Source organism: Heteronotia binoei, chromosome 8 (assembly GCF_032191835.1).
Source record: "Heteronotia binoei isolate CCM8104 ecotype False Entrance Well chromosome 8, APGP_CSIRO_Hbin_v1, whole genome shotgun sequence".
Taxonomy (NCBI): Eukaryota; Metazoa; Chordata; class Lepidosauria; order Squamata; family Gekkonidae; genus Heteronotia; species Heteronotia binoei.
In genome coordinates, this window is record NC_083230.1 from 120591209 (window position 1) to 120613212 (window position 22004).

The 22004-nt window shown below is 49.6% G+C and overlaps 1 non-coding gene across 1 annotated transcript; it reads right to left on the bottom strand.

Annotated features, from left to right (window-relative positions):
- Positions 1–17682: 17682 nt before the first annotated feature.
- Positions 17683–17749, bottom strand: TRNAQ-UUG (transfer RNA glutamine (anticodon UUG)). Its single transcript has one exon. It is a non-coding gene; the product is annotated as a tRNA-Gln (tRNA).
- Positions 17750–22004: the final 4255 nt, after the last annotated feature.

Consider the following 22004-nt stretch of genomic DNA (forward strand, 5'->3'; position numbering starts at 1 on the left):
ATTGGCCTGATCCAACATGGCTTCTCTTATGTGACACAGAGTGCTGGACCGGATGGGCCATTGGCCTGATCCAACATGGCTTCTCTTATGTTTTTTTGTGATACAGAGTGTTGGACTGGATGGGCCATTGGCCTGATCCAACATGGCTTCTCTTATGTTTTTTTGTGACACAGTGTGTTGGACTGGATGGGCCATTGGCCTGATCCAACATGGCTTCTCTTATGTTCTTATGGGTCTGAAAGTCCAAGGAGGGCCGGAGTCCTACTCTTTGATCAGCTGACCAACAAGAAATGGTGTCGGGTCAGCTCCACTGCTTCCCCAAAAGCGGATCGGCAAGCGGGCACGCACGGGGGCCAGAGCTCGAGACCACAGCCGCACCACTTCCTCCTAAACTCTTGCTGCGGCACTCTCCTTGAGTCTGCATTGCGTGCCATTACTCCTGGTCCTCCCCATAAAAGCCAGTCGATGCATCGGTGGAATAAAGATCTTAAGCTTTCCTCTGCTTCAGCTTGCCGGTGAGGGTTTTTCTGTCCTGATGCTCACATACACGCATGCACCTTGCACTTAGAAAAGCGCGCAGAAGGAAAGGCTGGGCTAACATGCTAGCTTTCTGCAGGCGGGGGGAGTTTGCGGAATGGTTCTGAAAATAAATACATGGACGTGCCTTGAAATATGTACTTTCTTACTGAGGTCTGAAGTAGGAACATCCCAGGGGGAGAAGGACAGGAAAGGTCCCCTGTGCAAACACCTGTCGTTTCCAACTCTGGGGTGATGTTGACTTTCACAACGTTTTCATGCAGCCTTTTTACGGGGTGGTTGCCATTGCCTTCCCCAGTCATCTATACTCCCCCCCCCCCACAGCAAGCTGGGAACTCATTTTACCGACCTCAGAAGGATGAAAGGCTGAGTCAACCTCGAGCCGGCTACCTGAAAACCCAGCTTCACCGGGGATTGAACTCAGGTCGTGAGCAGAGCTTAGGACTGCAGTACCGCAGCTTTAACACTCTGCGCCACGGGGAGAAGACAAGCCCGTAATTTCTGCAGTATGTACGAACTTCCTCTAAGAAACTGTCTGGAATACTCTCCTTAAATGTTAGCCCTGCGGCCTCCTGTGCCAACCTAATCCCACCATGGCAAGACATTTCCCCCTCTCTCCTCTGAGACACTCCTGTTTAGCAAACCCCTCCCTGAATATCTTTCACCTGCCCTGTTAACGACACTGCCCCCTTTCAATGCTCAATTCATCTCCTTCACCCCCTCAATTCATCTCCTTCGCCTTTCCTTCAATTCATCTCCTTCACACATACGTTCATCGGACTAAGCTTTCCTGCTGTTGCTCCAGGGTGGGGCAACTGCACCTGGTGAATGTCTGCCTGTGTAGCTGTTAAAGGCACACGGGGGGGGGGGGGGCTTTGTAGAAGAAAAAGATATTGGATTTATATCTCGCCCTATACTCTGAATCTCAGAGCAGCTCACAATCTCCTCTACCTTCCCCCACCCCACAACAGACACCCTGTGAGGTAGGCGGGGGGCTGAGAGAGCTTTTTACAGCATCTGCCCTTTCAAGGACAGCTCCTGTGAAAGCTATGGCTGACCCAAGGCCATTCCAGCAGGTGCAAGTGGAGGAGTGGGGAATCAAACCAGATAGGAATCCACGCACTAACCACTAAACCAAACTGGCTCTCTTAACCATTATACCAAACTTGTCCACAACTCAACTCCCAGCCTAACACAGTGAAGGTGGTGATCCCCGCTGCAGTTCCTAACATTTTAATCTCCCCCAGATACCAACGCCAGACCCAGGATTCTCCAACATACCTGTGGGCACCATGGCACCCCGCTAACACCTGTTTTTAGAAAGTGGGTGGGACCAGGTAGGGTTTTTGCTCAGGAGATCTGATTGATGGTGCCATCAGGAGGTGTGGCCCAATAGGCAAGGGAGTTTCCTGCCGGTGAAACAATGGTGCCATCAGGGTGTATGGCTAATATGTAAATGAATTCCTGCTGGTGAATCAATGGTGGTATCAGGGGGTGTGGCCTAATAGGCAAAGGAGTTCCTGCTGGTGAAACAATGGTGCCATCAGGGGGTGTGGCCTTAATAGGCAAATGAGTTCCTGCTGGTGAAACAATGGTGACATCAAGGGTGTGGCCTAGTATGTAAATGAGTTCCTGCTGCTGAAACAATGGTGGCATCAGGGGTGTGACCTAATAGGCAAAGGAGTTCTGCCGGTGAAACAATGGTGCAAAAGAACAGTGGCAGCACAATATATGAAAATACAAAAATACAAAATATTGTGCACAAACACTCTTAACTGGTGTATATAAAGTTCTAGGGTGTGGCCTAGTATGTAAATGAGTTCTGCTGCTGAAACAATGGTGGCATCAGGGGGGTGTGGCCTAATAGGCAAGGGAGTTCCTGCTGGTGAAACAATGGTGGCATCAGGGGGCATGGCCTAATAGGCAAAGGAGATCCTGCCGGTGAAACAATGGTGCCACCAGGGGGCGTGGCCCAATAGGCAAGGGAGTTCCTGCCGGTTAAAACAATGGTGGCATCAGGGGGCGTGGCCTAATAGGCAAACGAGTTCCTGCCGGTGTACCAATGGTGACATCAGAGGTGTTGCCTAATATGTAAATGAGTTCCTGCTGGTGAAACAATGGTGGCATCAGAGGGTGTGGCCTAATAGGCAAAGGCGTTCCTGCTGGTGAAACAATTGTTGCATCAGGGGGCGTGGCCTAATAGGCAAAGGAGCTCCTGCTGGCCTTTTTCTGCAAAAAAGCCCTGGAAATAAGCATTCCTACCTGCTCATAAGACCCACCAATCGCTGTAAAAAGCACAAGAGCATAAGGAAAATTGAAAAGTTGTGAACACTAATTTTTTTTTTAAAAAAAAACCTTTAAGGAAGAATGCATGCCCCTCCTCCCCCCCGGGCCTTGATTTTTATTTTTACATTTATCATCACACTTTGCAATTACAAAAGTATTGCTGCATAAACAAAGCAGTTACAACCATAGCTCAAGGCAACGCAACCACGAGTTCGGGACCTCCCCAGAATCAGCATCTTTCCCGCTGTGGGGAGCAGCTGGGCCTGGCTCCCTTTATTCCAGTGACCTCTTTGCAACATCAGTGCATAGGAACTGCCAAGAGACACAGAAAAGAGGGTGGAGGGTGGAGGATGAGCAGACAAAGGGGAGTGATTTATCTTTTGGACCAAGGCCCGGCGGGGTGGGAGGGGTGTGTCCCATCACTCGAGTTGTAAAAGCAATTACCCAAGCAGACTTTTTACAAAGGAGGCAATTAGGAGGTGCATTTGAGGGCAGCTCACTTCACACTCACAACTTGGGTACACAACGGACATGAACAGAGATGAAGCTGGCAGGGGTCGTTTTGTAGTGGGGGGGGGGAAGGTGCAGGAGCTCAGTAACATATCTCATTTGCATATGCCCTGGGATCTGCGTGCAGCGGGGAGAGAACTCCCCGCTGCATGCAGACCCTGGCTGGAGGTTCAGGAGCTGTGCTCCTGTGAGCTCCTGCTGAATTCAAGCCTTGCTTATAGTGAATGGAAGTCTGGTCTATGCATTCAGTAGAATGATGTGGCAGAATTCTGATGTAGTAGTGGCAGCAGTAGAAGAAGAAGACTGCAGATTTATACCCCGTCCTTCTGTCTGAATCAGAGACTCAGAGCGGCTTACAATCTCCTATATCTTCTCCCCCGACAACAGACACCCTGTGAGGTGGGAGGGGCTGAGAGAGCTCCCCCAGAAGCTGCCCTTTCAAGGACAACTTCTGCGAGAGCTATGGCTAACCTAAGGCCATTCCAGCAGCTGCAAGTGGAGGAGTGGGGAATCAAATCCGGTTAGAATCATGGAGTTGGAAGGGTCATCTAGTCCAACCCCCTGCACAATGCAGGAAACTCACAAACACTTCCCCCAAAATTTACAGGATCTTCACTGCTGTCAGATGACCATCTAGCCTCTGTTTAAAAACCTCCAAGGAAGGAGAGCCCACCACCTCCCGAGGAAGCCTGTTCCACTGAGGAATCGCTCTAACGGTCAGGAAGTTCTTCCTAATATCTGGCTCTCCCAGATAAGAGTCCGCACACTTCCTAATAAGATATCTGGTTCTCCCAGATAAGAGTCTGCACGCTTAACCACTACCCAAACTGGCTGAATTCTGAGGAAAACCGGTGTGGCGTAGTGGTTAAGAGCGGCGAACTGTCATCTGGAGAACCGGGTTTGATTCCCCACTCCTGCACATGCAACTGCTGATGTGACCTTGAGTCAGTCACAGTGCTCTCAGCGCTGTGCTCTCAAGAGCATTTTTCTCTCAGAGCTCTCTCAACCCCACCAACCTCACGGGGGCGTCTGTTGCGGGGAGAGGAAGGGCCTTGAGCCGCCTTAGAGCATTACGCCGATTTGGAATCCTCCTGGAGAAGAGTTACATTCCCACACTATCTTAAAAAACCTTTAGCATTAAGCAAGGCACTGGTAAGATCAACAGCGAGCGGCATTGAATGGGGACGTCTTTTTTGAAAATTTACGGAGCGCCCTTTGCTGGAAGAGCGACGATCGATGCAGGACTCTTTTAACTCGACAGCCTGCACATCGGGACTCCTCGCGGAAGAAATTTCATGAATTATGTTTTGTATTTTGTACATGCACTTTATTACATAGTAATTTGTCACTATAACGACTGAGTTGTGTATATTGCTGTTGGGAGAGGAAGGGAAGCAGATTGTAAGCCACTTATGCTCTTCCATTCACGCTGCTTCACGAACAGACAAGGCTTTTCTGTAACAGATAGGGTTTTGTCAGCAGGGGAGACCTCGACAAGCGGATCAAGCAAGGGCAGGCAAGCTTGAAAACCTCCCCATTAAATATTTCTATTTACAATTCTACGTATATTTCTGAAAGCCATTTAGAGACTTAGGGGGAAAGAGGAGCTTATACGTCACATTAAATCAGGTAATTGTACAAATCTTCGAAGCGGTTCCCACTCAAAGACGTCTCATTCGTGCAGGTGGGCGAGCGAGGGCCACTTCTAGACAGCCACGAGGCAGACCGTTCTGGCACGTGGCTGGTTTTATTGGCGGGCGGGGGAAAAAAATAAACAAACACGATGCAGACAAAACCACAAATCATGCAGGAGGAAGGACGCGGCATTTCCTCCCTCCTTTCGACGTCTTAAACAGCTTTCTGACTTGCTAAAAATATTTTGATTTTATATTTGTTTCTGTGCGCTAGGCTGTCTGGTTATTTTCCTCGCAGACACTATCTCAGCGTTACTGCACGGTCGATATAACCGACTGTGGTTTAATGGCTCCCCAGACATATTTCCCCCAAAACATGCCATTATTCCTCTCTCGCAAAAGCATAAACAGGCTGTGGGGCGAAGCCAGGAAATAACAGGAGAGCTCAGAACTGCCTGTCTGAGTCAGACAAAGGAGCCGACGTTTTAATGTCATAGCTGAACCCGTGTTCGTCCAGCAAAGGGGGTCCCCCAATGTGGTGCCTACAGGAGCCATGGCACCTGCTGTCACCGACACCTTTCCCGGTGACCACCAAGTGTTTTTAGAAAGTGGGTGGAGTTTTTGCCCAGTAAGTTTTCTGACTGGAGATTTTATTGGCTGTGCCGAGTTTTTTTTTTTAAAAATGTTGCTTTGGCAGCAGTAGCTTCCACCGCAGCACAAGGATTTTCACTGTGTGACTGAAAGTGGCTGCGGCAGCCATTTTGTGGCCGGCTTTGCCTCCACTGGCAGCCATTTTGTGACGGCCATTTTGCGCTGTACCCAATACATTGCCTCAGAATCCCAAATGTGCCCAGAGGTTCAAAAAGTTTGGGGACCACCTCATCCAGCAAGACATCCTGTCTACTGGGGTTCAGACCAAATTCATGAGGGCTCTCACGAAACAAAATCAGCCTGGAGACAGACCGTTGTTTAAGAATTTGGAGGGGGGATCAACTCTGGACCAACAGGTTTTGCAGGCTTTTGAAACTGCACAAAACCCTGCCTAATCTGTTTACTGGAAGCAAAACAAGCAAGATAAAAGTCAATTCTGAAGTGGTGATCCCTCTTTCAAACTGCCTTCAGCTATCTACTCTGCCTGAGGTGTAGTGGTTAAGAGCAGGGTCGTTTTATAGAAAAATAGGTGGCAGAGCTCATTAGCATATGCCGCCACCCCCACCCCCCCACCACCAAAAGCAACCTGATGCAAGAAAGGACAGCCCCAGGCGAGCGAGACCTGCTTGGGCTGGCAAGAGATTCAGCCAGCCCAAGCAGGCTTCGCTTGCCTGGGGCTCTCCTGGGCAGCCTGCCCCCCCCAGTCAAAAGCCACCTGCTGCCCAAAATCACCTGAGAAGTGGAGACAGGGTGGAGTGGGCTTCTTCAGGGATTAATGAGGGCTGCTGGGGGCATGGCAAAGCCTTTGGTGGCTGGCTGCCCGCTCTCCTAATTCGGGGATTGTTATGCAGCTGCACCTACTATTCAATGAATGAGGTAGGTGGGGAGGAGGAGGGGGAACCCTCAGAAAGGTTCAGGCACTGCGCTCCTGTGAGTTCCAGCTGAATCTGAGGCCTGGTTAAGAGTGTCGGACGAGTATCTGGGAGACCTGGGTTCGAATCCCCACTCGTGCTATGGAAAACTGCTGGATGAACATGGCCCAGTCACGCTCTCTTAGCCCAACGGTCCTCACAAGATTGTTGTGAGGATAAAATGGAGAAGGGGGGGAATTATGTAAGCCATCTTGGGTCCCCACCGGGGGAGGAAACGCAGGGTACAAATGAAGGAAATAAATCAATAAAAATCTTCTGCCTCTATAGTTTCACTTCTCATTAATAACCTGCATCTGGTACCCAGAGATAAAAGCAGGGCTTCTTGTTTGTAGCAAGAACTCCTTTGCATATTAGGCTCCACCCCTTGATGTAACCAATCCTCCAAGAGTTTACAGGGGAATCAAACCCGGTTCTCCCAGATTAGAGTTCGCATACTTAACCACCACATCAAACTGGGTCTCTCAGTCTTTTATGAAGTGTATCTTTCGGCAGCTCAGAACTAAGACAGCAACCCAGACACAGTGGAGAAAACAGAATTTTGTCAATTTCATCCCCCCCCCCATTATACTGTAATCTCACCCTTTCTTCAAAGAATTGAGCGTATGATGACCTAGGCCAGTAAGACCAACATAGAATAAATGTCAGATGTTTGAGAGCCACAAGACATGAATGTCAGATGAGGGAGGAAGGTAGGTAGGTGGGGGAAGGAGGAGGAAAGGAAGGAAGAAAGCAACTTTAAACGCATTCTCCAAACTGCTGGCTGGCTTGGAGATATGATTTCAAGAGAGATCTGCCTTCTCCAAGTTGGCTGACGGAGCAGTGGGGACTTTGAGAGTCACACAGTATGTGTGAAAGAGCCACATGTGGCTCCAGAGCTGCAGTTTGGCCACCCATGACCTAGACCAGGGGTGTCAAACATGCTGCCAGGGGGCCAAATCAGGCCCTTGGAGGACTCCTATCAGGCCCCTGAGCAACTGGCTGTCATCCGCTTCCTTCTCCCTCTCTCTTGCTTCCTTCTGCATCACAGCTTGCTTTGCCAGGCTTGCTCAATCACACAAGAGCTACAGAGCCAAGCCTCTATTTTCTCCAATGGCTGAGGCTCCTCCCTTGGGGAGAAAGGGGGAGATAGAGTTTGCTTTGCCAGACTCTCTCAATTGCACAGCGGAACTACTGAGCCAAGCCTCTCTTTTTTCTATTGGTTGAGACTCCTCTCCCTCCTGGCCCTGGGGAAGGAAGGAAAGAGCCAGAGCTTCCTTTGCCCAGTTCCCTGAATCCCACGGGAGAAATACAAACAAAGCACCTTTAAGACCAATGAGTGCTAAAGTTTTAAGCATATTTTATTTTAAGTTGGCTTAATTAAGTTGGCTTAATCTTTAATCGTGTTTATCTGCGTCTTTTATAATGTTTATACCTCTGCTATCTAATCTTGAACAGGTACACATATGGTCCGGCCCAACGAGGTCTCATTTATGTCAGATCCGGCCCTCATAACAAATGCGTTTGACATCACAGACCTAAACGTTACGGATGGGTTTGTGGTCTACACGTGATGCTTCCTGGAGGGGACCTAGTCTTTGGAGGCTGGTCTGCAGTATCGAGTCCCCGTCACTCAGGAGAAAAGGCAGAATGCAAATCATTCAATAAAGGAATAATTCTGGCCAGATGGACTGATCTGACGGGACTGTTCCCGGGCTCTAAAAGAGGCACGAAAGCACTTAAAATAAATCGGCTGTGTGCGAACGGCTCTGCAGAACTGTTAGGCGCATGTCTCTTAAACAGCCAAGAGTGAAATCTGCTCCTATAACATTCATTCTCAATTGCATTGCATAACCTGCAGTACTTTCCCATTCTTCTGTTACAAAAACACCTGCCTCTACAGGCAAGGTAAGATCAGAAGGAACACGGTGTTCGTGAAACGTTTCCTTTCCTGGTCTGAAACAAACATCGGGTATTTGGAATGAAGGGAGTGGCCGGCGGGCTGTTTGCTGTTGTTTTAAATTCCTGAGTTCTCCAGGGAGGAGAGAAGTCAAATTAAACAAACCCCCCCAAACCCAATTAAATGTATGGAACGAACAGTCGCGCATCATCAGCGTATGGAACCTGAGATATGGTTGGCTTGCACAGAAGGCCTTAAAACAGGGGCGGCCGAACTGCAGCTCAGGAGCCGCATTTGGCTCTTTCACGCATATTGTGTGGCTCTCCAAGCCCCCACCGCCTCATTGGCTGGCTTGGAGAATGCATTTAAAGTTAACGCTGCTTTCTTTCCACCTCTCCCTCACCCCCCCCCCGTCTATTTGCTTTCCTTCCTTGCAGCTCTCAAACATCTGATGTTCACGTCTTGCGGCTCTCAAACGTCTAAATGGAGAGCCAGTTTGGTGTAGTGGTTAAGTGTGCGGACTCTTATCTGGGAGAACCGGGTTTGATTCTCCACTCCTCCACTTGCACCTGCTGGAATGGCCTTGGGTCAGCCATAGCTCTGGCAGAGGTTGTCCTTGAAAGGGCAGCTGCTGTGAGAGCTCTCTCCAGCCCCACCCACCTCACAGGTTGTCTGTTGTGGGGGAGGAAGGTAGAGGAGATTGTGAGCCGCTCTGAGACTCTTCGGAGTGGAGGGCGGGATATAAAGCCGCCCTGAGCCACTTGTGGGAAGGGCGGGATATAAATTCTAAATAAAAATAAATAAATAAATAAATAAATCCAATATCTTCATCTACCTCACAGGGTGTCTGTTGTGGGGGAGGAAGGGAATGGAGATTGTGAGCCGCTCTGAGACTCTTCGGAGTGGAGGGCGGGATATAAATCCAATATCTTCATCTACCTCACAGGGTGTCTGTTGTGGGGGAGGAAGGGAAAGGAGATTGTGAGCCGCTCTGAGACTCTTCGGAGTGGAAGACGGGATATAAATCCAGTATCTTCTTCTTCTTCTAACGTTTATTCGATGTGGTTCTTACGTCAAGCAAGTTTGGCTACCCCTTCTTTAAAACAGAACTGGACGGGTTTAAGGAGGCGAGGTCTGCCAGCGGCTATTTCTCACCTGAGCTCAGTACAGCCTCCATCTTTAGAGGCAGTATACCTTGGTATACAGTACACAGTGGATGAACCAGCCACCCTGCCCTGCATGAATGTGGCTTGTAATTGCTGGAAATCACAGAATGGACTGTAGCTGTGAGCCAGGGGTGGAATTCTTGCAGGAGCTCCCTTGCATATTAGGCCACACCCCCTGATGTAGCCAATTCTCCCAAGAGTTTACAAGGCTCTTTTTGGTAAGCTCGTGGAGGATTGGGTACATCAGGGGTCTGTGGCCTAAAATGCAAAGGAGGTCCTGCTAGAATTCCTTACAGGGCTCTTCGTACAGGGCCTACTGAGAGCTCCAGGAGGATTGGCTGCATCAGGGGGGTGTGGCCTAATAGGCAAAGGAGGTCCTGCTAGAATTCCTTACAGGGCTCTTCATACAGGGCCTACTGAGAGCTCCAGGAGGATTGGCTACATCAGGGGGGTGGGGCCTAATAGGCAAAGAAGGTCCTGCTAGAATTCCTTACAGGGCTCTTCATACAGGGCCTACTGAGAGCTTCAGGAGGATTGGCTACATCAGGGGTCTGTGGCCTAATATGCAAAGGAGGTCCTGCTAGAATTCCACCCCTGGCAGTAGCTCTCCTGATGTCCCCGGTGCATGCCAATACATACCCAAAAAATTAACAAAATTAAAGAACTCAACAACTGGGTTTGCTGCGAGGTTAAATAAGCTACCCTAGAAAAAGTTCTGCCCGCGAGAACTTCCAGCCGGCTATTGTACGTGCCCCACTCAAGGTTCAAAAGTTCCGTCTTTTATCGCCGCACCAAAAAACACACGCACACACACACACACACAAAAAACAGGCAATATGCACTGTGCTTAACTTAATAATGCAACCGAACAGGATGTTGCCGCAATAATTCTAAAACAATACCCCGATTGTGGACAGCGAAGGGAAGGTCACACTGGCAGGGCTGTAACCTTGACTCTGCAAAATGAACAACAAACAACAACTAATAAATCACCAGCAACGACATCCCAGGGCTTGAATGTCGCTAAACTCTTAAAGAATTCTTTATCTATTAAACAGGTATTCAATGTCTGGCATGTATTTCACCACATGTGGCTCTTCCACACATATTATGAGGCTCTTGAAGCCCTCACTGCCCCATTGGCTGGCTTGGAAGAAGGCATTTCTCTCTTTAAATCACTTCTCTAAGCCAAGCCAGCTGACAGCTTGGAGAATGCATTTAAAGTTAGTTGCTTTCTTTCCACCTCTCCATCCCCAATCTATTTTCCTTCCTTCCTTCCCTCCCTCCACCTACCTACTTACCAACCTTCCTTCCCTTTCTCTACCTACATTCCCTCCCTCCACCTACCTTCCTTCCCTCCCTCAACCTTCCTTTCTTCCCTCTACCTACCTTCCTTCCCTCCCTCTACCAACCTTCCCTCCCTCTACCTACCTTCCTTCCCTCTACCTACCTTCCTTCCCTCCTTCTACCTACCTACCTTCCTTCCTTCCCTCTACCTACCTACCTTCCCTCCCTCTACCAACCTTCCTTCCTTCCCTCCCTCCCTCTACCTACCTACCTTCCCTCCCTCTGCCTACCTTCCTTCCTTCCCTCCCTCCCTCTACCTACCTACCTCTCTCCCTCCCACATCTGACATTGATGCGGCACTTGCGTTAAGCAAGTTTGGCCACCCCCATAGTTGACTAACACAGAAGAAAAGAGGAGACAATGCAAAACTTAGGACTTGCATTTGGGGCTCTTGGAGCTATTTTGCTTGGAGAAACTGAGGGGTGACATAATGGAGGTTTACAAGATTATGCATGGGATGAAGAAAGTAGAGAACGAAGTACTTTTCTCCCTTTCTCACAATACGAGAACTCGGTGGACATTCCATGAAATTGCTGGGCAGTCGGATTAGAACAGATAAAAGGAAGTCCTTTTTCACTCAAAGGGTGATTAACACATGGAATTAACTGCCACAGCAGGTGGCGATGGCTGCAAGCATAGGCAGTTTCAAGAGGGGATTGGATAAACATCTGGAGCAGAGGTCCATCAATGGCTATTAGCCACTCTCTGTCTGAGGCAAGTGATGCTCTGTATTCTTGGTGCTTGGGAGGGGCAACAGTGGGAGGGCTTCTAGTGCCCTGGCCTCACTGATGGATCTCCTGATGGTACCTGGGAGGTTTTTTTTTTTTTGGGCCACTGTGTGACACAGAGTGTTGGGCTGGATGGGCCATTGGCCTGATCCAACATGGCTTCTCTTATGTTCTTATGTGACACAGAGTGTTGGACTGGATGGGCCATTGGCCTGATCCAACATGGCTTCTCTTATGTTCTTATGTGACACAGAGTGTTGGACTGGATGGGTCATTGGCCTGATCCAACATGTCTCCTCTTATGTGACACAGAGTGTTGGACTGGATGGGCCACTGGCTTGATCCAAGATGGCTTCTCTTATGCTCTTATGTTCATTTGGCGGCTGGTGGAGAGTGGAAATGTGAAAGCGTAGAAAAAACCGCTAGTACTGTATTTTCATCTTTGTGCCGTGGACACTACTGACATCGAACACAAGACATGAACTGTCCTAAGCAAATGCAACCGGAGTACTACGGTGGAAAGAGCCATCCAGTTGTAGCTGACGTGGCACTCCCTGAGGGTTTTTGAGGCAAGAGACATTCAAGGGTTGTCTTCCATGGGTTGCCTCTGTGCAGCTGCCCTAGACTTCCTCGGTGGTCTCCCATCCAAGTCCTAACCTCAGCTGACCCTGCTTAGCTTCTGACTTCGGACAGGATCAAGCTACCCCAGGGCAAACCAGGCCCCACCCACAAATATCCAGAAATTTCCCACCCCGGAGTTGGCGATCCTGGTCCCAAGCTCCCTATTTACTCCGCCGACATGCTTCCAACCTCTTCCTGGTTTTTGGTGTTGTGGTTAAGTGTGCGGACTCTTATTTGGGAGAACCGGGTTGGATTCCCCACTCCTCCACTCGCAGCTGCTGGAATGGCCTTGGGTCAGCCAGAGCTCTCATAGACCTTCTTCCCTTGTAGTGGTTAAGTGTGCAGACTCTTATCTGGGAGAACCGGGTTGGATTCCCCACTCCTCCACTTGCACCTGGTGGAATGGCCTTGGGTCAGCCATAACTCTCGCAGAGCCGTCCTTGAAAGGGCAGCTTCTGTCAGAGCTCTCTCAGCCCCACCCACCTCACAGGGTGTCTGTTGTGGGGAAGAAGATAAAGGAAATTGTGACTGCTCTGCGACTCTGAGATTTGGAGCGAAGGGCGGGATATAAATCCAATATCTTCGTCTTCTTTTGCTAAGTTCCTCGGGGGCCATGCCATGCTGGTGGCTAATGGAAGCTGGCCCAACTCTCGATCCAAGTTCAACTATTCAGCCAAGCGCAAGCTTCTCCTTCCACTTGCCAACCTAATTAACCGCCCACTCACATAATCGCTCGCTCACGCACCCAAGTCACACATTCTTTCCTATTCAGCTTTGCGTACAATGTAATTCTTCAACGTTTCCAGTTCAGTTCCTGCTTTCGAAACCAGCTGCTCCGAGAAAAGAGGTCACGAGGGCCGACCATAGCAGCTCGGCGAGACCTCAGGCTTATTTCCTAGCCCGGACTTAGCGTGTATTTACGACAGGGGTGTCATTTGTTATGAGGGGCAGATAGGACACAAATGAGACCTTGTTGGGCCAGGCCATGTGTGTACCTATTTAAGATTAGGTAGCAGAGCCCCGTGGCACAGTGGTAAAGCTGCAGTACTGCAGTCGGAGCCCTCTGCTCACAACCTGAGTTCGATCCCAGCGGAAGCTGGTTTCAAGTAGCCGGCTCCAGGTTGACTCAGCCTTCCATCCTTCTGAGGTAGGTAAAAGGAGCACCCAGCTTGCTGGGGGGGGGGGGAATGTAGATGACTGGGGAAGACAATGGCAAGGAAAAGGAAAGGTCCCCCCAAACCACCCCGTAAAAAGTCTGCCGTGAAGACGTTGTGAAAGCAACGTCACCCCAGAGTTGAAAACGACTGGCGCTTGCACAGAGGACTACCTTTACCTTTACCTTTTTAAAGGACTCAGACAAACACAATTAAAGATTTTAAAAAACCCTTAAAATAAAACATGCTTAAAACACGAGCCCTTGTTGTTTTTAAAGGTGCTTTCTTTGTATTTCTCCCGTGGGATCCAGGGAACTGGGCAAAGGAAGCTCTGGCTCTTTCCCTCCCTCCCCAGGGGACCAGGAGGGGGAGGAGCCTCTGCCAACAGAAGGAAGAGATGCTTGGCTCAGAAGCTCCTCTGCGACTGAGCAAGCCTTGCAAAGCAGCTGATATGCAAAAGAAAGAGAGAGAGAGGAAGAAGGACGTAGATAAGAGCAAGCTGCTTGAGGGCCTGAAAGGAGCCTTCCAGGGGTCTGATTCAGCCCTCGGGCCGCATGTTTGACACCCTTGATTTACAACATGTGCATGCTCTCAGTTTAACGGCTGCGATATCAAGCAAAGAGGTGCATGTGGGGGGAAAAGGCATTCTAGAGGCAGAGCGCTCTCCTCTCCTGCCGCCCGCGAACATATTGTCCAATTTGGCTTCCATCCATCGATTCACGTCAGGGCATTCTAAATCCACCTCTGGTTGGTTCTGCTGATGTAGTGAGCAACTACCATGTTTTTGTTCTCTGCCCTCAGCCTTTTAGGGGATCAGTGAGTCATGCTGGGTGCTTGAAAAATATTTGATCAACTGCTGGCGTTTACGTTTTCCCTTGGAGGGCGCCATTTTGCCCCTCTCTTCCCGAAGGAGCCTCAGAGCAGCTTACAATATCTTTCCCCTTCCCCTCCCCGCAACAGACACCCTTCTGTGAGCAGCGTTCCCTCTAAGCTGAATTAGTGTGAGCTAGGCTCACAGTTTTTTAGCCTCTGGCTCGCACATTTTTGTCTTAGCTCATGCAAAACGGCCCCAGAGCAAACCAATTCATGCAGCAGCTTCACAACTTTAATGCCAGTGGCTCACAGCTTTAATACTAGCAGCTCACAAAGTAGAATTTCCGCTCACAAGACTCCGCAGCTTAGAGGGAACGTTGCCTGTGAGGTAGGTGGGGCTGAGAGAGCTCTCCGAGAACTGCTCTTGAGAGAACAGCTCTGAGAGAACTTGTGGCTGACCCAAGGCCATTCCAGCAGCTGCATGTGGAGAACTGAGGAATCAAACCTGGTCCTCCCAGATAAGAGTCCGCACATTTAACCACTACATCAAACTGGCTCTTTGGAGGCAATGAAGAGGAGCAAAGTAAGTACTAGGGTGGGGGAGCGACAGCCTTCAATTCCAGCAAATCTGGCTGTGTCTTTTGCAACCAAAAAAGCACGCCATCCTGTGCCATCACAAATGTATAGCAATGTCAATTTTTGTGCTGCAAAGCAGACGTCAGATGAAGTTTGCTTTGGCTCATGAAAGCTCAGGCCACAATACATTTGTTGGTCTTTTAAGGTGTAACGTCCCTTTGCCTACAAACACACATGGTGCAGAATGCCACAGGCTGGCTATCACTGGGAGCCAGCATTTTACTCCCAGTTTGGTGTAATGGTGAAGTGCGTGGACTCTTATCCGGGAGAACCGGGTTTGATTCCCCACTCCTCCACTTGCACCTGCTGGAATGGCCTTGGGTCAGCCAGAGCTCTTGCAGGATTGTTCATGAAAGGGCAGCTTCTGGGAGAGCTCTCTCAGCCCCACCCACCTCACAGGGTGTCTGTTGTGGGGGAGGAAGGTAAAGGAGATTGTGAACCCCTCTGAGACTCTTCAGAGTGGAGGGCGGGATATAAATCCAATATCTTCATCTACCTCACAAAGTGTCTGTTGCGGGGCGGGGGGGGAGAAGGTAAAGGAGATTGTGAGCCCCTCTGAGACTCTTCAGAGTGGAGGGTGGGATATAAATCCAATATCTTCATCTATCTCACAGGGTTTCTGCTGTGGGGGAGGAAGGTAAAGGAGATTGTGAGCTGCTCTGAGACTCTTCGGAGTGGAGGGCGGGATATAAATCCAATATCTTCATCTACCTCACAGGGTGTCTGTTGTGCAGGGAGAGGGGGAAGGTAAAGGAGATTGTGAGCCGCTCTGAGACTCTTTGGAGTGGAGGGCGGGATATAAATCCAATATCTTCATCTACCTCATAGGGTGTCTGTTGTGCAGGGAGAGGGGGAAGGTAAAGGAGATTGTGAGCCGCTCTGAGACTCTTCGGAGTGGAGGGCAGGATATAAATCCAATATCTTCATCTACCTCACAGGGTGTCTGTTGTGCAGGGAGAGGGGGAAGGTAAAGGAGATTGTGAGCCGCTATGAGACTCTTCGGAGTGGAGGGCGGAATATAAATCCAATATCTTCATCTACCTCACAGGGTGTCTGTTGTGGGGGAGGAAGGTAAAGGAGATTGTGAGCCGCTCTGAGACTCTTCGGAGTGGAGGGCGGGATATAAATCCAATATCTTCATCTACCTCACAGGGTGTCTGTTGTGGGGGAGGAAGGTAAAGGAGATTGTGAGCCGCTCTGAGACTCTTCGGAGTGGAGGGCGGGATATAAATCCAATATTTTCATCTACCTCACAGGGCGTCTGTTGTGGGGGGGGAAGGGAAAGGAGATTGTGAGCCGCTCTGAGACTCTTCAGAGTGGAGGGCGGGATATAAATCCAATATCTTCATCTACTTCACAGGGTGTCTGTTGTGGGGGAGGAAGGTAAAGGAGATTGTGAGCCACTTTGAGACTCTGAAATTCGAAGTGGTGGGATCTAAATCCAATATCTTATTATTATTTGGGGTACCGCCTCTCCCTCAAAGCACTACCATGATGGCTGCACTCACCTAGGCAAGGTCTTCTGCAGGTGCCAACCTGAAAAAACAGCAACTGCCTGTACCAGTGCCTTCTCCGTTGTGGCCCCCTACCTTCTGGAATGAGCGGCCTGGGGAGGTCAGAAAGGCTCTCTCTCATGGCTTTCCACAAACCAGGGCGCTTTTTTATGAGCAGGAACACACAGCAATGCAGGTCTGGCTGGCTTGGCATCTGGGGGTGTGGCCTAATATGCAAAATGAGCTCCTACTGGGCTTTTTCTGCAAAAAGCCCCTGCGCGAAACAATGGTGGTGTCAGGGGATGTGGCCTAATATGCACATGAGTTCACGCTGGACTTTTCCTACAAAAAAAAGAAGCCCTGTCACAAACGATGCGAAACTGAACAAAGTTTGAGCTCAGTAGCACGTTTAAGACCAAGGTCGTAAAGACGCCGTTGGACTCAAACATAGTTCTGCTGGTTCAGACCGACATGGCTGCCTGTTTGGTGTAGTGGTTAAGTGTGCAGAGTCTTATCTGGGAGAACCGGGTTTGATTCCCCACTCCTCCACTTGCACCTGCTGGAATGGCCTTGGGTCAGCCAGAGCTCTGGCAGAGGTTGTCCTTGAAAGGGCAGCTGCTGTGAGAGCCCTCTCCAGCCCCACCCACCTCACAGGGTGTCTGTTGTGGGGGGGGGGAGGTAAAGGAGATTGTGAGCCGCTCTGAGACTCTTCGGAGTGGAGGGCGGGATATAAATCCAGTATCTTCTTCTTCTTCTTCTATCTGAATTTATGCAAAACCGAACAATTCAAGAGGGCTTTTTTCTATGCAGGCAACAGAGCCGAACTCCACTAAAAGATTCACAAAATCAGTTGGGGAAATTCTTAGGGACTGCGGTCAATGCTACTCTATTGAGCTTGCCGAAACCAGGATCCCACTATGGGATTTTTGTATTGTTTACTGTCTCGTGCCGAGGCTTATACTTCGCACTTCAGTGGTTTTTAGAATTCAGACCGGTTCTGCTACTCTAATCCTATTGCATTGCTTACTGAATCTTGGAGAAATGTCGACTGCGGGGTGACATGATAGAGGTTTACAAGGTTATGCATGGGATGGAGAAAGCAAAGAAGTCCTTTTCTCCCTTTCTCACAATACAAGAACTCATGGGCATTCGATGAAATTGAACATGAACATATGAAACTGTCTTATACTGAATCAGACCTTTGGTCCATCAAAGTCAGTATTGTCTTCTCAGACTGGCAGCGGCTCTCCAGGGTCTCAAGCAGAGGTTTTTCACACCTATTTGCCTGGACCCTTTTTTGGAGATGCCAGGGATTGAACCTGGGACCTTCTGCTTCAAAAGCAGATGCTCTACCACTGAGCCACCGTCCCTCCCCTGCTGAGCAGTCAGGTTAGAACGGATAAAAGGAAGTCCTTCTTCACCCAAAGGGTGATTAACATGTGGAATTCACTGCCACAGGAGGTGGCGGCGGCTACAAGCATAGCCAGCTTCAAGAGGGGATTGGATAAAAATATGGAACAGAGGTCCATCAGTGGCTATTAACCACTGTGTGTGTGTGGGTATTTTGGCCACTGTGTGACACAGAGTATTGGACTGGATGGGTCACTGGCCTGATCCAACATGGCTTCTCTTATGTTCTTATGAATGCCCCACACTAGGGGATGCGATTGGCTCACCCTGGGTGCATTCACACTAAACCAAGGTGTCGAACTCATTTGTTATGAGGGCTGGATCTTCACCTTTTCGGGTCGGGCCGTGTGTGTCATAAAATATAATGCCAGGTCAGGGAAATATAAACCATGTTAAAAATCCTTCTGTAGCACTGAATATCTAGTTTTTTAAACTATTTGTTCATGTTTTTAAAATTGTTTTCATTATGACTGTAACCCGCTCAGAGTCGGTTGCGGAGTGGGCAACATATAAATTCAAGGTAAATAAAATAATAAAATAAAGGACACAGACAAATGCACACGCTCAGCTTAAAGTACCTCACTGGCATGTTGAGCCTCAGCCAAAAGAAGGAAGAGAGGCTTGGCTCAGTAGCTCCACTGTGCAGTTGAGAGAGCCTGGCAAAGCAAGCTCTCCCTCCCCCCACTTCCTCCCCAAGGATGGCGCTTTGCTCTGTAGCTCCTGTGCGATTGAGCAAGCCTGGCAAAGCAAGCTCTCCCTCCCCCCACTTCCTCCCCAAGGATTGCGCTTTGCTCTGTAGCTCCTGTGTGATTGAGCAAGCCTGGCAAAGCAAGCTCTCCCTCCCCCCACTTCCTCCCCAAGGATGGCGCTTTGCTCTGTAGCTCCTGTGCGATTGAGCAAGCCTGGCAAAGCAAGCTGTGAGGCAGAAGGAAGCGAGAGAGGGAGACGGAAGCAGACGACAGTGAGTTGCTCCAGGGTCTGATAGGAATTCTCCAGGGGCCTAATTCAGCCCTCGGGCCACATGTTCGACACCCCTGCACTAAACAACATGCTTTGCAATTGGATTTATACTGTGTCAGCATAAACAAAACCCACTAGTAAACAGTCGCTGGGTGAAAGAATCCTCTGTGTAATCCACATTGAGTCCAAATGAGAAAAAAAGGGGGACTACGAATGGTGGGATACAAATTTTCAGTTGTGGCCCCACCTCGGGGAACGGTCAGAGCGGTTTACAATCCCCATCCCTTCCTCTCTCCACAACGGACACCTTGTGAAGGAGGCGGGGCTGAGAGAGTTCTGAGACCAGGGCCCGCCCTAGGGTGCATGGCGCCCCAGGCAGACTCACTGTCTGCCGCCCTATGCCCCTGGGGGCCCTAGACACACGCGCACACCCCAGGCCAATCCATCACCCCTCCCCTTCTGGGGTACCACACCCTGCTGTCCGCCCCACCCTCCCCGGTGTGCTCAGAGGAGTGTTGCTACAATCGGCCCTACCTGCTTCGATGCGGCCCGAGCATCTTAGCATTCTGTCTTAAGAGAGTATTGGAGGAGGCTTCACTCCCCCTCCTTTCCGGAACCGGAAGTGGGGGGGGGAGCGAAGCCTCGTCGAGCGCTCTCTAAAGAGTGAACGCTGAGATGTCCAGGCCTCGTCGAAGCGGGGAGGGTCAATTCTAGCGGTGCTCCTCTGAGTGTGCTGGGGGGGGGGATAGGACGGTGTAGCGTGGCACCGCAGAAGGGAAGAGGGGAGGGAGGAAGCGGCAACAGCAGCATGGTGACGGCGGCATGGTGGAGGGTCAAAGGAAAATTAGGGATTTGTCTCGGGTATGGGGAGGGAGGAGAGCCCAATTCAGTACGCCCACTCCCGGCGCCGTAGGCAAATGCCTAATTTGCCTAGTGGGCGAGCCGACCCTGACTGTGACTGATCCAAGGTCACAGGAGCTCCTTTGCCTATAAGGCTACACCCCCCTGATGTAGCCAATCCTCCAAGAGCTTACAGAACTTATTGCAAGGACTACTGTAAGCTCCAGGAGGATTGGCTACATCAGGGAGGTCTGGCCTAATAAGCAAAGGGGTTTCTGCTACAAAAAAAGCCCTGGATATGCCCTTTCATTGACTGCTTTAATAATCTGCCTTGAGGCTCAGTGAGAAAAGCGGGCCAAAAATAATGTAAATAAATTGAATCATAGAAGGGACCTCCAGGGTCATCTAGTCCAACCCCCTGCACAATGCAGGAAACCCACAAATACCCCCCCCCCTAAATTCACAGGATCTTCATTGCAGTCAGAGGGCCATCTAGCCTCTGTTAAAAAACCTCCAAGGAAGGAGAGCCCACCGCAAGGAAGCCTGTTTCACTGAGGAACCACTCTAACGGTCAGGACGTTCTTCCTAATGTTGAGCCGGAAACTCTTTCGATTTAATTTCAGCCCATTGGTTCTGGTCCTGCCTTCTGGGGCCACAGAAAACAATTCCACACCATCCTCTATGCGACAGCCTTTCGAGGACTTGAAGATGGTGATCCTATCACCTCTCAGCCGGCATTTAAGCAAAAGTGGGTGGGGAATGGTCGATTTGGGGAACATTTTGGCCTCTGCAAAAGCACCAGAAACGTCAAGGCGAGGAAGTTCTTTGTGTACCCCTGTCTCTTTCCCTGGCGGCGGAAAATGCCCCCCTAATTTGGGCTTTTCTCTTCCTGAACCCAGCATGTCGCAGGCTCTTTTGTTGTTTTCACTTCCTACATATTTACGCTTCCCTGACACCTTGAAAACAGCAAAGGAAACACACTGCCGTGGCATTACCCACGAAGCAAGCATCTCTCGCTTTGAAGGAACACCCCAATTAAGAAGAACGCAGAATAAACAATTAGCTAAGGGCGGGCAGGTCAAGGGGAGGTGTTGGAAACCAGCCATAGGGAATGCTTTTATTAACGGCTTTCTTTCCTTAAACTGTGTGTGTGTGTGTGAGTGTGCGTATGTACATATGAAGCTGCCTTCTACTGAATCAGACCCTCAATCCACCAAAGTCAGTATTGTCTACTCAGACTGGCAGCAGCTCTCCAGGGTCTCAGGCTGAAGTTTCTCACGCCTGGACCCTTTTTAGTTGGAGATGCTGGGGATTGAACCTGGGACCTTCTGCTTACCAAGCAGATGCTCTACGACTGAGCCACCGTCCCTCCCCTTAAATATGCAACAGCTATCAAAGAAACCTGTGTTGCTCGGAAGCCACACATGGCTCTTTCACACATACTGTATAGCTCTCAAAGCCCCCACCCGCCATCGGCCAGCTTGGAGAAGGCATTTCTATCTTTAATAAGGCATTTCACCAAACCAGTCGGCGGCTTGCAGAAGGTATTTAAAGTTAAAGTTGCTTTCTATTCACCTTTCCCTCCTTCAAGGAAGGAAGGAAGGAATGAGAAGAAGAAGAAGCCTGCAGATTTATACCCTGCCCTTCTCTCTGAATCAGAGACTCAGAACGGCCCTATATCTTCTCCCCCCACAACAGACACCCTGTGAGGTGGGTGGGGCTGAGAGGGCTCTCACAGCAGCTGCCCTTTCAAGGACAAACTCTGCCAGAGCGATGGCTGACCCAAGGCTATTCCAGCAGCTCAAATGAAGGAGTGGGGAATCAAACCCGATTCTCCCAGATAAGAGAGCTCTGGCTGATCCAAGGCCATCCCAGCAGCTGCAAGTGGAGGAGTGGGGAATCAAACCCAGTTCTCCCAGATAAAAGTCCACACACTTAACCACTACACCAAACTGGCACCAAACCACTACACCAAACTACACCAGGAAGGAAGGAAGGAAGGAAGGAAGGAAGGAAGGAAGGAAGGAAAGAGAGAGAGAGAGAAAGAAAGAAAGAAAGAAAGAAAGAAAGAAAGAAAGAAAGAAAGAAAGAAAAAGAAAGAAAGAAAGAGAGAGAGAGAGAGAGAGAAAGAAAGAAAGAAAGAAAGAAAGAAAGAAAGAAAGAAAGAAAGAAAGAAAGAAAGAAAGAAAGAAAGAAAGAAAGAAAGAAAGAAAGAAAGAAAGAAAGAAAGAAAGAAAGAAAGAGGTGAAGGAGGAGGTGGGGAGGTAGGAAGAAAGCAACTCTAAATGCCTTCTCCAAGTTGGGTGGTGGGGGCTTCGAGAGCCACACAATATGTATGGAAGAGCCACATCTGGCTTCTGAGCCACAGTTTGGCAACTCTGGGCTTAAGGAGATTGTAGCATAGAATAAA